Consider the following 15,059-nt stretch of genomic DNA (forward strand, 5'->3'; position numbering starts at 1 on the left):
AAGAAGTTCAACAGCAAGGTTATGTCAGCATTAATAAGTTGATAAAAATTAAAACCACAAAGACCATTACATGATCCGAGGCATGTTCCCTTTTTGAAGGCAGTTGATTTATCCACTACTGGCTTGCTAGGCCTATCGCAGCTTCACCAGAGCCCCGTTAGCCGTCACGTTTCAGGGTTCCCATAGGGCCTTCTCATAGTGAAATAATCGTCACAACAAGGAAGAAGAATAGGCCAAATGTGGATATAACTTGTGGAGGGGAAAAACTACAAGTGGTAGAGAACTTCAAGTACCTGGGAAGCGTGATTGAAAGTAAGGGGGGAAACGCAATGGAAATAAATGAAAGGTGCAGAAAAGCAGGGCAGTTCTACAAATGCATTAGAGGGCTTATTTGGAGCAAGGAGGTGCCACAGAAATCCAAGGGAATTATATACCGAACCTACTTTGTCCCCATATTGACATACGGAAGTGAGACATGGGTAATGCACAAAAGCGACAAAAGTAGAATACAGGCTAGTGAAATGAAGTTCCAGAGGAGCAGGTTGGGTGTAACAAGACGAGACAGATTGCGAAATTTGTATGTGAGGGAAAGACTAAAGGAGGAACCAGTACAGGACAGGATAGAAAAATCAAGACTGCAGTGGTATGGACACATGAAGAGAATGGATGAGGGAAGAATTCCAAAGAGGATGTTTGATCTGCAACTGGAGGGGAAGAGGCCCAGAGGAAGACCAAGAGATAGATGGGTGAAGGGAGTGAAGGAATGTGTGATGAGAAGAGGAGAGAACTGGACGAAGGTGGAAGAGGGGGAATGGTGGAAAGACAGAACACGGTGGAGAGGCTTGTGTTCCCGACAGACCCAGCCAGTGGCTGGAAACTGTCCAAGATGATGAATGAAAAGACCATTACATACGGAGAACTCGTTTCTGCCCAAGCAAGGCTGAGAGAAGAAACCAGCCACAAATTCATTGGGACGGCTTTCACCGAAGCAATACGTAAAAATCACGTAAAATCTGAACAAGACATGATTGCTACTGAAACAATTTTCCTTTCCGATACCAAACAGCGAAATTAATTCCCTTTCACTGCGAATAACAAAAACTGATAACGCGTGGGAGGGACAAGGTGCGGTAAGATTATTGTACTATACCCCTCGCCGCTTGAGAAACGACTATGACCAAACACGGTCAACAGGAACACTCAATCACGAGGAATGGAACGCATTTCTCTGGTGTGATGGAAATAATTTCATTAAGCTACAAAATAAGAAGTTACCCATATGTTTCTCTCTTAGGATGTTGCGTGCTTGTATTTCTGTATTAAACTGGTCACCCATTGCTACTATGTGGATCGATTTTGATGAAACTTGTCAGTAACGATAACATCAAGGGTAAAAGTTGCGCAATGCATAAAACATATCTGCAGTGCGAGGGAAAACGGACGTCACTTATGGGTATACGTTACGTAAAATTCTTCACCCAAACTTCACCTGCAACACTAAAATGTGTATTCTTTACGCAACTGAATTGTCACATTTGGAGTGAAGATACAATATATCGTTCTCTCTTTCTTTACTCATGTGAAGCCAGTTGATTTTGCAGGCAATGGTGCACTTAGCCATACTCAGGTTATTTTCTTTTCCAGGACACCGGAGAAATAATTCTCGAGTAATGCGAGCAGGTCCGTTTCTTTAGTGTTGCTGTAGAATTGTGGGTATGATTTGGGTACCTTTGGTTCCACTCAATGTCGTTTCTTTTATGCATTTGTTAATTCCCTTTCGTAGAGCATACGCCATCAAACTTAACGTCTTTGTTCCACGATATTAGTTTTACGCCGCCATTACCCGTGTTACGTTTCAAGTGTGAATTTTTCTGACAATTGGCAGTACTCTCGAAGTAGTTCATATTCAGCTCATGGCACTTAAAGGAGCGCAGCACGAAACGCTCCAGTTTATCGTCCAAGGGCCAGACGACCCCACACGAACACCACTCCTACCCCAACACAGACCAGATGTCCTTGACATTATATTAACCAAGGGCCCAATAGGCAATGTGAAAATGACAGTCTGCAACAACCTGACATCCGACCATCACCCAGTACTCGTTAACATCCGTAAGATAAGACCACCATCTCAACCACAAACGAAAACCATTAACATAAATTGGGACCAATATAGAACGACATTAACAGCCTCCTCTCGACCAACCACCGACCTCACCACAGTCAACAAAGTAGATAAAGCAATACAGAAGCTAACAAAAGACATCCAAATAGCCGCCAAAAACGCCACCACAACAACAACAGTAGAAAAACAGCAAGAAAACCTTCCCCCACTACTGCAAGACCTCCGACACCTGAAAAACATGGCACGAAAGCGATGGCAACGAACACGCGACCCTAGGGACCGCACAGAAATGAATAAACTAACAAGAGAACTGCAGAAACGTCTCACAGAATGGCGCGCCGAAAGTTGGAACGACCTCATGGAAACATTCAGGCTCCAATCACAGGACGAATGGAAATTAGTCACAAACCTAAAAAGCCAGCCAACGGGGAAGAGGGCACTATCAGACCAACAAGGCACCGTATTCGATGCCCTGGCAAGAGCCGAACTATTAGCTGACACTTTCGAAGACCAAAACTCCCTACCCCAGTATGACGTTCGCACGCGGGAAGACCACGAAAAAGACAGCATAATGCGCCGTGAAACCGAAGCACTCAGAAACACAATACCAGCCATACCACCAGAACTAGCCACACCCAGCGAAATACGGAAAGAAATACGAAAACGAAGCGGAAAAACAGCCCCAGGTCTCGACAGAATAACCCACATGCATCTCAAAAACCTCCCTAGAAAACCCCTTGTCCTCCTGACCAGAATAATAAACAGATGTCTACAACTGAATTACTTCCCCACAACATGGAAGAAAGCAAAACTGATAACAATTCCAAAAGCAGGAAAAAACCCCAGCCTACCAGCCAACAACAGACCCATAAGCCTCCTTCACACCATGGGGAAAATTCTAGAAAGGGTTATCCTAAACCGCATCCAAAAAGCCCTCACTGAAGACAACACCATCCGGGCAGAACAATTTGGCTTCCAAAGGAAAGTTTCTGCTGAACTCCAAGTACTCCGGTTAACCGAACATGTTGCCCAAAACATGAACTACGAAAACTCAACAGCCGCCATCTTCCTTGATTGGGAAAAAGCATTCGACAAAGTATGGCATCAGAACCTCATATGGAAACTCCTCAGACAAACAACCATCCCGGCCACCTACATCAAAATTATAGACAGCTTCCTGACCGACAGACACTTCGTAGTCGAAATTGACGGAAAACACTCATCCACACGACCGCTGACTGCAGGAATACCCCAAGGATCAGTTCTCTCGCCGACCCTGTTTAACATCTACGCAAACGACATCCCACTAGAGCCAGGAGTAAATATCGCCCAGTTCGCTGACGATACAGCCTTTTTCACAAGCGGCAAGCGTCACCTCACCAATATCAAAAGGCTGCAGCGGCAAGTATCCCTAGTGGAAGCATGGTGTCGACAAAATAAAATGCAACTGAACGCAGGGAAATCAGCCGCAGTTTACTTTACAAGGAAAAGACCAATCCTTGAAGAAAACCTGCGACTAAATGCGCAAGAACTCCCGTGGAGGAACGAAGTAAAGTATTTAGGCGTCATATTGGACAAAAAATTGCTCTACCACCGACACATTAAGGAAAAGAAACAAAAGGCCCAAAACCTAGCAAAGGCCCTCTATCCCATTTTCAAAAGCAAAAACCTAAAGCAAGAAACCAAACGAACATTATACAAAACTGCAATCCTCCCGACGATGACGTATGGCTGCACCTCTTGGGGCACTGCAAGCAGAACAACCAGACACCAACTACAAATCGTTCAAAACAAAGTGCTGCGCTGGATCCTAGGGGCCCCACCATGGGCACGTACCAGACACCTCCACGAGATCATGGAGATGGACATGTTGGACGAAACAGTCAAGAAATTAGCAACACGGGTTCACAACAAACTAGATATAATAAGAGACAACTGTAGGCATCTGACTAACGTAGGCACCAGCAAACCCAAACATTGGCACAAGCAACGCGTGCCACGTAGCATAATTGACGAACCAGCAGACCAAACTGACGACTAGTAGAATAGAGCAGACATAAATGCTGCAAATAGTTAAAACCACCAGCCACCCCTTGTAGATTAGAATTAGCATATAGTGAGTAGTTAGATTAAAATAACAACCATCTCTCAATATAAATGCATAACTAGCAAAACCCATAGCTCATAAGGTTAGGTAGTATTATAAATTAAATGTGTGCAAATTCACAGTGTATAAGGATAGGTAGGATTAGCATTATAAAGAACTAAGAAACTAGGACTCACATCCACAACCAAAGTACGACAACCCAACGGCAATCACCTAACAAGCAACAAGAAGACAACGAGAACCACACAACTCCTGAAGAGGAAGAACAGACCACCAACCAAGGAGGCGGATTGGCGGACACAGTCCGAAAAAAATAACATTCCTGTCCCCCAAAGTCAAATAAATAGTGCCACCACAGCACAACCAACCAAACATACACAAAAATACACGATAACAGCATAGTCACATTCCCTGCATTGTTTACAATTTGAGTGTATGTACTTGGCCGTGCCGCACGAGTTGACTAGCGGAAAACGCGGCCACATTCGGCTAGTACGGGTGACTGAGTGACAGTCAGTCATATCTTGGGTCCAACATACCACTCAAAATTATATCGCGGAGAGCTAAATTTCTCCCGAGCCATTTTATAATATTGAAAATTGTTCACATCTTCGTCCGTCACATCTAAAATTACGAGTACGGAATTCTACAGGGTCACATCTTCTGTTGTAGATATTGTGTATTAAGAAGTATTTCCTCCTCCTTTTCCCATCTTCAACAAGCAACACGCGCTCGGTGGCTACGTGCCAGACTACGAAGCCAAAGATCTGGGTTTCGACCCTGGTTAGTTTGAGGCTCCTTATACCACTTCTTTCACCTCTGGCAATATTTATTCATCTGAAAAATATCGAGTTGCATCGTGTCTCGGAATTCACCTTCAACTGCAACTCCTCCTATAGTTGGCTGCGTACGTCACTTCTGAAGTCGGAGGAAGGCAATAGATGGCCCCATGCATTGTACCATGCCTAGTAAAGAACTGTGGTGTCCAGGAAAAAGTCCTGTGGCACGCCCCAATGAACGCTTACCTATGGGAGCGAAATGGCTCTTTGCGACGAGAGTTTGTACTGGGTAGTTTGGACGGACTTATCGAAGATCAGAAGTAGGAACACTTTGGTCCCACTATTTCAGAGCGCCTTTGCACCTGTGCACGTCGATCTGCACCAATAATACCTATTGCTACCACTTAACTGGTCGCTTTTCAACCCTAGCAACAAATATCACTCACCATTCCTTCATAGATGTAACAGGGCGTTTGTTTTCCTAACAGATAAGGAATGAAGCCGGGCGTACTGGGCTCTAATGGTCCGGCCACGCAGGCTTCTGTGATTGATACATTTCCAAGTTTTACGTTGTCTTGTGATGTACTAAATACATCTCAGAACTGGGGTTAAATGACAACATGTCAGCAATGAGTGAAGGGAGTTGTTCTAACACTACATAAAGCATTTGCACAGAATTACTTCAGAACGTTGAACCACGTCTCAAGCACTAAACGAGAACTATAGTGCTATATTCTGGAAGCCGTACTGCTTGAAAACCACAAGGAAAAATGATTGTTATCAGAGTTACTGAGAACGTTACTCAACTTGCTATCCGTGTATAATCTATCAGTTTAATTAATCTCACAGTAGACTAGTTCAGCACGTTTTGCCACATTTATTATACCTTTGAGAAGTATCCAGGGGAGGGTTTCTAAAACTCTCAATATTTTTCGTGCTGTATGTCCTCAGCTACCAACGATCAGCTAGTTAAAAATTGCAGAGACTCATTTACAAAATTTTAAATCTTAACATATTCGTCACTAAGTGAAAGCATAGCAGAATATGATTGTAAACTGAAGTCGCTGGTTCAAATCTCACTAGTGGGATATACTGCTTCTTACTTGTATAAACATGGGAAAGATAGATACTGCCTGTAGGAAACTCAAAGAGACCTTTGAAAAAAGTAAAGCAAATGGATGTGCATTAAGAGTTCAGGTACTAAGCAGAGAAGGGAAAGATGAAGGAATACATAGAGGGGCTGTGGGAAAATAAACTTGAAGACAATATCATACAATGGTAAGAGAATGCAGATGAAGAGGAGACGGGAGATACGACACAGAGAAGAATTTGACAGAGCACTGAAAGACATATACCTGAAACAGGCAATATTTCCTCAGAACTACTGTTACCCTAGGGAGAGCTGACATGATAAAATTATTCCACCTGTCGCGCAAGATGTACGAGACAATGAAATATGCACAAACTTCAGGTGAAATATGCACAAACTTCAAGAAGAATGTAATATTTCCAATCCCAAAGAAAGCAAGTGCTGACATGTGTGAATATTACTGAACCATCAGTTTAATAAATCACGATTGCAAAATACTGACACGAACTATTTACAACAGAACAGGAGAGCCCACGAAAGCTGACCTCCGAAAATATCAGCTCAGGTTCCGCAGACAGGCAGGAATGTGTTAGGCAATTATCTTGGAAGATAGGTTAAAGGAAGGCAAATTTACATTTATAGCATTTGTAAACTTAGTTCAGGAAGAAGAAATAAAAATTTTCAGTTTTGCCGATGACACTGTACTTCTGTCAGAGACAGCAAAGGACTTGGAAGAACAGTTCAACAGAATGAATAGCGTTGTGAAAGTAGGATATAGCTGAGAACAATAACAGCAAAACAAACAAGTGTAATGGAATGGAACCCCCTATGTATCACTCACATGGGGATTGTAAAGATTACTGCATACACAGAGGTATTCCAAACAATCATTTTTTTTCCACCACTCCATGTGTAAATGGAACATGAAGAAACCCTAATAAATGATACAGTGGGATGTACCTTCTGCCATGCACCCACAGTTTTTTGTAGAGTACCGACGGAGATGTAAATGGAGTTGGATTAAATCAGACAATCCTGAGGGAATCTGATCAAGGAATGAGACACTAAAAGTTGTAGACGAGTTCCGCTATTTGGGCAGCAAAATAACCAACAGAGTACAGAAGATATAGAATGTAGACTAGCAGAGTCAAGATCGGCATTCTAAAGAAAAGAAATTAGTTAAAGTCGAATATAAATTTAACTGTTAGGAAATCCATTCTCTAGGTATTTGTCTTGAGTGTAGTCTTGTACAGAAGTTAAAGTGGATGATAAGCACTACAGGCAAGCAGATAATAGAAGCTTTCAAAATATGGTACTAGAAAGGAATGCTGGGAAGATCATACAACTATTGAGGAAGTACTGAACATAACTAGAGAGAAAAGAAATTTGTGGCTTAAGCTGGTTAAAAGAAGGTATTGGTTGATGGGACACACATCACAAATTCAATACTGGAGGAAAATGTGGGGGCGAGAAATGGTAAAGGGTAGTAGCAGTTATTTGGAAATGAAGCTGCTTGACAAGATAGTGTGGGGAGCTGCATCAAACATGTCTTCTGACTGAAGAGCACAACAGCAACATTAAAATACCATATTTTTCAAAAAAGAAAACATTACTTAACAAATATTGAATCATAATTGTAATGTCAGTAACATCTTTTCAATTTAATTAGAATTGGAATAAAATGGGAGTAATCACAATAAATTAAAATTTGGTAGAAAAATGCAAAATGTCAAAGGGAAATAAAGTATTTCTTTGTTTCTAGAGACTGAACAGTATTACCGATGAATGAAATTTTTTAACAAAAAGTCATCCAGAACGTCTGTGTGAAATTTTAATTTATTTTCATACGACCAATAACTAAAAGGATGTTACTTTTATTAAAATTATTAAATTTATATTTGTTAACATATGCGAGATTTAATTAAAATTGAATGAAATTGTGCCACTAACAAATTCATATCAGTGGCTTTGTCCGACTACAATCTTCAAATCCTGTAAAGTATTAACAAAATCAAAAAGACCAGTCTATTAACGTCCCTTACTTGGTAAGGTACGAGGAAGGAGAGGCGAAACGGAAAAGGTTTCAAATCGCAGACGGCAGCACATAAAGCAGAATTAAGAAGGAAGCGATTGACCGCCTGGAAGAGACAGGCAAATGGCTTTCTATCATAGCAGAAAAATTGATGATCGTGAGACTGAATTTCCTTCGCGGTAGATTTTAATGCTTTTTCATTCATTTACGTTTAAGTGCTGATACGTTCTGTTCAATAAACTTTACAAGCCACATTTACGCTAACCTAATGAACGAATCTCATTATTTAGAGTTCGCGCATCATCTAAGATGAGATCTGAAGATTATCAGCAAACGCTTTCACCAGCCTACCACTTTGCTATTAATGTTAGTTAACTTAAATCCCTCGCCGAGCTCTTGCGCCAGTTTAGTCGTAGTGTCAGTATTACCTCGCGTGTTTCCACATTTCTCCAGAACCCAAACTGCCTTTTTCCGAGGTTGGCTTCTACCAGTTTTCGATTCTTCTGCAAATAATTAGTGTCAGTATTTAGCAATCATGACTTATTAAACTGACGGCCATCAAGCTTCCCATTGATTTCTGCAACATAATTAGTAGAAGCCATAAACCGAATGAGATTAGGCACTCATGCGGAACCATTTCGATTATTTTTCTGATTCTGATTGATGTTATCTTATCCACAATAGAATACTACCCCCCCCCCCCCCCCCCGCCTTTATAGTTTTAATTTCCTCTTCATTTGTGCAACTGGCTCACATACTAATAGTGACTTCGAGGTGTGTCTGGAGCAGAGGATTGATCGATCACACAGATTCACATCTTATGGTATCATGTGTGATGATTAAGTAACCTTGTCTTATGGATGGGATTTTCAAAATCTATACTAGTTAACATGGATAAACCAGTGATACTCAAGGAAAATAATTTTAATGTTTGCGTGTTTAGTAATTCATATCAAGCCGCACCGTGATTGTAAGTTCACGGTAAACTGTTGGCGCCCTAAATGGGTAAATTAGTTGAAAAGTCTGAGAAAGCCCTGGGCACACCAAGTCAAATAGGACCACGCCCAGTAAACCAACCTTCTGGTTGGTGACGTATTTTCCTTTTAATTCGAAGAAGTTGATGACAGCGACAAGAGGCTTTAGCAACGCAAAGCCGTTGATATTCTTTTTGTAAACAGACGCGTCCAGAACACACAACATTAAAGAACAGAGCCGAAGCAATGTAGGCGGCACTGCCAGGGCCGGAATTGCACTGAGGAGTTGTTCCATTACGCAATGGTAAGACTTCATCGTTTCCAGTTGCTTGCAACTTCAACAATGGACAATGGCAATATTGAGCGTAAATTAAATGATTTTAGGTGTTTATGGAGTGAAACCTTCTAACAGATTGCTTCTTGTTGTTGTTGTTGTTGTTGTGGTCTTCAGTCCCGAGACTGATTTGATGCAGCTCTCCATGCTACTCTATCCTGTGCAAGCTTCTTGATCTCCCAGTACCTACTGCAACCTACATCCTTCTGAATCTGCTTGGTGTATTCATCTCTTGGTCTCCCTCAACGATTTTTACCCTCCACGCTGCCCTCCAATACTAAACTGGTGATCCCTTGATGACTCAGAACGTGTCCTACCAACCGATCCCTTCTTCTAGTCAAGTTGTGCCACAAACAAACTTCTCTTCTCCCCAATCCTATTCAATACCTCCTCATTAGTTATGTGATCCCTATGTTATTCAATCTGTATACTGAGCAAGCAGTAACGGAAACAAAAGAAAAATTCGGAGTAGGTATTAAAGTCCATGGAGAAGAAATAAAAACGTTGAGGTTCGCCGATGACATTGTAATTCTGTCAGAGACAGCAAAGGACTTGGAAGAGCAGTTGAACGGAATGGACAGTGTCTTGAAAGGAGGATATAAGATGAACATCAACAAAAGCAAAACGAGGATAATGGAATGTAGTCGAATTAAGTCGGGTGATGGTGAAGGAATTAGATTAGGAAATGAGACGCTTAAAGTATTAAATGAGTTTTGCTATTTGGGGAGCAAAATAACTGATGGTCGAAGTAGAGAGGATATAAAATGTAGACTGGCAATGGCAAGGAAAGCGTTTCTGAAGAAGAGAAATTTGTTAACATCCAGTATGGTTTTAATTGTCAGGAAGTCGTTTCTGAAAGTATTTGTATGGAGTGTAGCCATGTATGGAAGTGAAACATGGACGATAAATAGTTTGGACAAGAAGAGAATAGAAGCTTTCGAAATGTGGTGCTACAGACGAATGCTGAAAATTAGATGGGTAGATCACAACTAATGAGGAGGTATCGAATAGAATTGGGGCGAAGAGGAGTTTGTGGCACAACTTGAAAGGAGAAGGGACCGGTTGGTAAGACATGTTCTGAGGCATCAAGGGATCACAAATTTAGCATTGGAGGGCAGCGTGGAGGGAAAAAATCGTAGAGGGAGACCAAGAGATGAATACACTAAGCAGATTCAGAAGGATGTAGGTTGCAGTAAGTACTGGGAGATGAAGAAGCTTGCACAGGATAGAGTAGCATGGAGAGCTGCATCAAACCAGCCTCAGGACTCAAGACAACAACAACAACAACAACAACAACAGTTATGTGATCTACCCATCTGATCTTCAGCATTCTTCTGTAGCACCACATTTCAAAAGCTTCTATTCTCTTCTTGCCTAAACTATTTATCGTCCATGTTTCACTTCCATACATGGCTACACTCCATAGAAATACTTTCAGAAACCACATCCTGACACTTAAATCTATACTCGATGTTAACAAATTTCCCTTCTTCAGAAACGCTTTCCTTGCCATTGCCAGTCTACATTTTATATCCTCTCTGCTTCGACCATCATCAGTTATTTTGCTCCCCAAATAGCAAAACTCCTTTACTACTTTAAGCGTCTCATTTCCTAATCTAATTCCCTCAGCATCACCCGACTTAATTCGACTACATTAAATTATCCTCGTTTTGCTTTTGTTGATGTTCATCTTATATCCTCCCTTGAAGACACTATCCATTCCGTTCAACTGCTCTTCCAAGTCCTTTGCTGTCTCTGACAGAATTACAATGTCATCGGCGAACCTCAAAGTTTTTATTTCTTCTCCATGGAATTTAATTCCTACTCCGAATTTTTCTTTTGTTTTCTTCACTGCTTGCTCAATATACAGATTGAATAACATCGGGGAGAGGCTACAACCCTGTCTCACTCCCTTCCCAACCACTGCTTCCCTTTCGTGTCCTTCGACTCTTCGTAACTGCCATCTGGTTTCTGTACAAATTGTAAATAGCCTTTCGCTCCCTGTATTTTACCCCTGCCACCTTCAGAATTTGAAAGAGAGTATTCCAGTCAACATTGTCTACAGGGTGACAATTATTGAACTATACGAAAAAAACCGTAAATTAGTTACAAACTACATTCAACATGTAAACGTCACTACAGGTATTTGGATTTAGGTTATGACATGTTCCACATGCCTGCCATCATTGGCGACGATGTGGTGCTGACGAATAGTGAAATTCTGCATGACCCGCTGAAGTGCCGGAACATCGCATCTGTCGATGGCCTGAATGGTTTTGAGGTTATTGCTGTACATCTCCTCCTTAATATACACCCACAAAACAGAGTCGCGTGTGTTCACATATGGAGAATACAGCGGCCAATCGAGCCCCGTGCCAGTGGCTTCTGGGTACCCCAGAATCAGAATGCTATCTCCAAAGTGCTCCTCCAGGACATCAAACATGTGGTCGAGCTCCGTCTTGCATGAATCATATATTGTGATCACTTTGGATAATGGGGATGAAATCATTTTCCAAAATCTTGACGTATCGGTCGGTAATCACCGTGCCATCAAGGAATATCGCGCCGATTATTCCGTGGCTGGACATTGCACACCACACAGCCACCTGTTGAGGTTGAAGAGACTTCTCGATCGCGAAATGCGGATTCTCAGTCTCCCAAATGCAATTTTGCTTACTTGGCGAGCCCATCCAAACGAAAGTGGGTTTCGTCGCTAAACCAAGCCATACAGTGCAAACTAATTCCCATCATGCCCCAGGGCCAACCGTGCAGTTTGAGCGTCCTACAGAAACCGTTCAGAAGTTATGACGATTTTATATCATACAGTTCAATTATTGTCACCCTGTATTTTACCCACAGAAACGGAGTGTTATGAAACTGTCAGCTCTTAAGGATAATAAATGTTAATCTGGCACCTCCTAGGCGCTTCTCCGCAATTGTGCTGACATGAGCTCTGATATTCTGAACTATTTACATCGTCATACAAATCAGTTACTTTAAAAAGTGAACCATTTACGAAAAAATTCAAGATCTCACTATAGTGCTTACAATTAAGTAGAACTGTTTATTATCAGGATTACATTCCTTATACCATGTATCCGTAGCCTCTGAATGGTGTAAGTCGTGAATGTTGGATTTCTTAAATTACATGACACCACCAATACCTTATAGAATCTGGTTACTGTTGGATCAGTAATGTGATCCTATTACGCGATGCCACGACACAAAATGTTCACCTGAACCGTCATAGTTTAAAGCTGTTCCAATTGCAGAAGTGAGCTTTTTCAGTTTACGGAATCTTCGATGGCTCTAAAAGCAAGCCATCATGGCGACGTAGCCAATCAACTTTAGTATGCGAAAAGCAGACAATTTCACAAATGATACGAGGTATAGAAATAAAACTGTTTACGACTTGGCGCTTTCATCTTTTGACAAAGGTGTTTAAATACATGAAGACCAGAAAAAACCTCCACATTGTGGAGCAACCTAGAATGTAGGGTTCGTTCCGTGGCCAAAGATCGCACAGAGTAAGGAGCGAACATTGAATTGCCAAAATCACCAGGTGCACACTTCTGCCGACACGGAGGCAACGGGGCTGCATGCTCGCCCGCGCGCGCGCAGCACTTTATAGAAAAGGCGCCAAACCTGTTGGGACAGGTGTGCTACGACAGCGAGCGCGCTTGGAGATGCATCAAACGACGTAGACGTTTTGTTAACTGGCAAACTGTACATTCCAAAATGATGCTTTGTTTAAGAGACACGTCTCGCTGTACATAAAATCATATGAGTTACGCAGCTCTCGACAAGTCATGTAAACGTACTCCGGATTGCATTCAACATGTTATCAAAATAACATACAAATAGACGAGAACTTAACTGGCTCTGCCGCATATACCAAAGTCTGTTCTGCACTGAAAGCATATTTTCTGTTGCGAAAAGATATCTTCATGCCTTCAAGCTGGCTTAATGTAAGCTGAGATCTTATGAAACTGAAATGTCAGATCCTTTATCACAAACAAAAACATCGTTTCAGATAAGATCATTGCCTGTGCAACATGGCTTTCAGATCACTGTCAAATTAATGGTATTATGTCGCAGCTGTTCTCCGGGGAGAGGGAGAGAGAGAGAGAGAGAGAGAGAGAGAGAGAGAGAGTGTTCAGGGAGTGAGGCATTACAAATGCATGTGCGATCCCAATTTCTTACTGATGAGCACCGGTTTGGCTTCCCTGTATCACATGGAGTGAATGCAGGGCAATTACCTCAGCAATGTGCTGATCAGTTAGTGGTTCACATGTTATAATCTTGATCGAGATTTTAAGCTCTGATCTTTCTTCGTTACGATTACTGCTTTTGCGAAAACGTGTTTCACAAGAACAACACGAAGAAAAAAACCAGCCTCAGTTCCATAGTTAATACAATCATGATGAGTAGTGGCTGTCGGGTGACACTGGGCTGAAATAAACTTATTAAAAATGTCGACTCTATGTAAGGCAAGAGACGCATCATCAGGGTCTAAGTAGAACAGAAGGGTTGGGCGGAGTACGAAAGCTAATTTTGCCTAAATTTCTTTATAAGCAACTTTCCCTCAACAGGTTGATGTGTTCGACAGAAGACGCCCATCCTTCTATCAGTGCACCCAGATCCGAGCTGTTTCCTATTTATGTCCACGGTCATCACAGTGAAGGGAAATCTTCAAGGAAAATCGTCTCTTTTGTGCTCGGAATGAAGTGCTCAACACCGCTTCAGTCCCTAGCCAAAACTTGTCTTCGGACTGTCATTTCTTAAGGAACTTTAGTCTTCTGTGTATGCTAACTAGTCTTCCCACTCCTGAACGTTAACCAGGAATCCCGCACGCAAACGGACCACATCACATACGCGCTTGCTTCCGCAGTCACCCGAAGGGTGGGGGGCGCGGGAGGGGCGGAGTGTTGGTGGTGGGAGGTGAACCATGACCTTGCGTCACTCCACCTTCAACAGTCAGTCGGAGGGGGAGGGAGCACGTGGTGGCGAACACGCGACCACCAAAAACAACCCCGCAGCGCTGTCACACACAGCCCTGTATTCAACAGACGCCAGCCTAGGGATGGACACAGCAACATCCACTACCTGCTTCGCATCCCTCCAGTTCACTTTTGCTGTGAGATCTAATCCTCTATTATGTAATGATCCCAGCTGCAAATAATATCAATTCCATAATCAATGCCTTTTGCAAAGGCAAAATGTTTTCCGAACTTTAATCCTGGATCGGTTTTAATAGCTGGGTCGTACAACAGCAGCTACATAAGTTTACGATCTTTCGGTAACAATGACAGCTTAGAACGTTTCTACAGGAAGTAAACTAACTTTACTTTCCTGCCAACTGGAATATGAGGTGAAATTACTCTAATATACACGATACGCCATGTTTACGGTCTGGGTAGAAGTACACCGTGAGTTTGTCAAAAGATTTATCTGAAATAATCTTACAATAACTGTGGTTATCTTAATAAAAATTTCCCGTACTTATGGCCATTCTAGCTGAGAAATCAAATATTTCTAATTCCACTTCAGCATAGAAAAAATGCATCTGTACCACGTTCAGTCAAAATATACATAACTCAAAGATTGCATTCGCTACA

General features: G+C 42.0%; 1 protein-coding gene across 1 annotated transcript in view; it reads right to left on the reverse strand.

The window, feature by feature from the left end:
- Positions 1 to 15,059, reverse strand: part of LOC124709080 (AT-rich interactive domain-containing protein 2) — a 336,130-nt gene that overhangs the window by 319,781 nt on the left and 1,290 nt on the right. The gene's annotated exons all lie outside the window — the stretch shown is intronic.

The sequence above is a fragment of the Schistocerca piceifrons genome, chromosome 7 (genome assembly GCF_021461385.2).
Source record: "Schistocerca piceifrons isolate TAMUIC-IGC-003096 chromosome 7, iqSchPice1.1, whole genome shotgun sequence".
Taxonomy (NCBI): Eukaryota; Metazoa; Arthropoda; class Insecta; order Orthoptera; family Acrididae; genus Schistocerca; species Schistocerca piceifrons.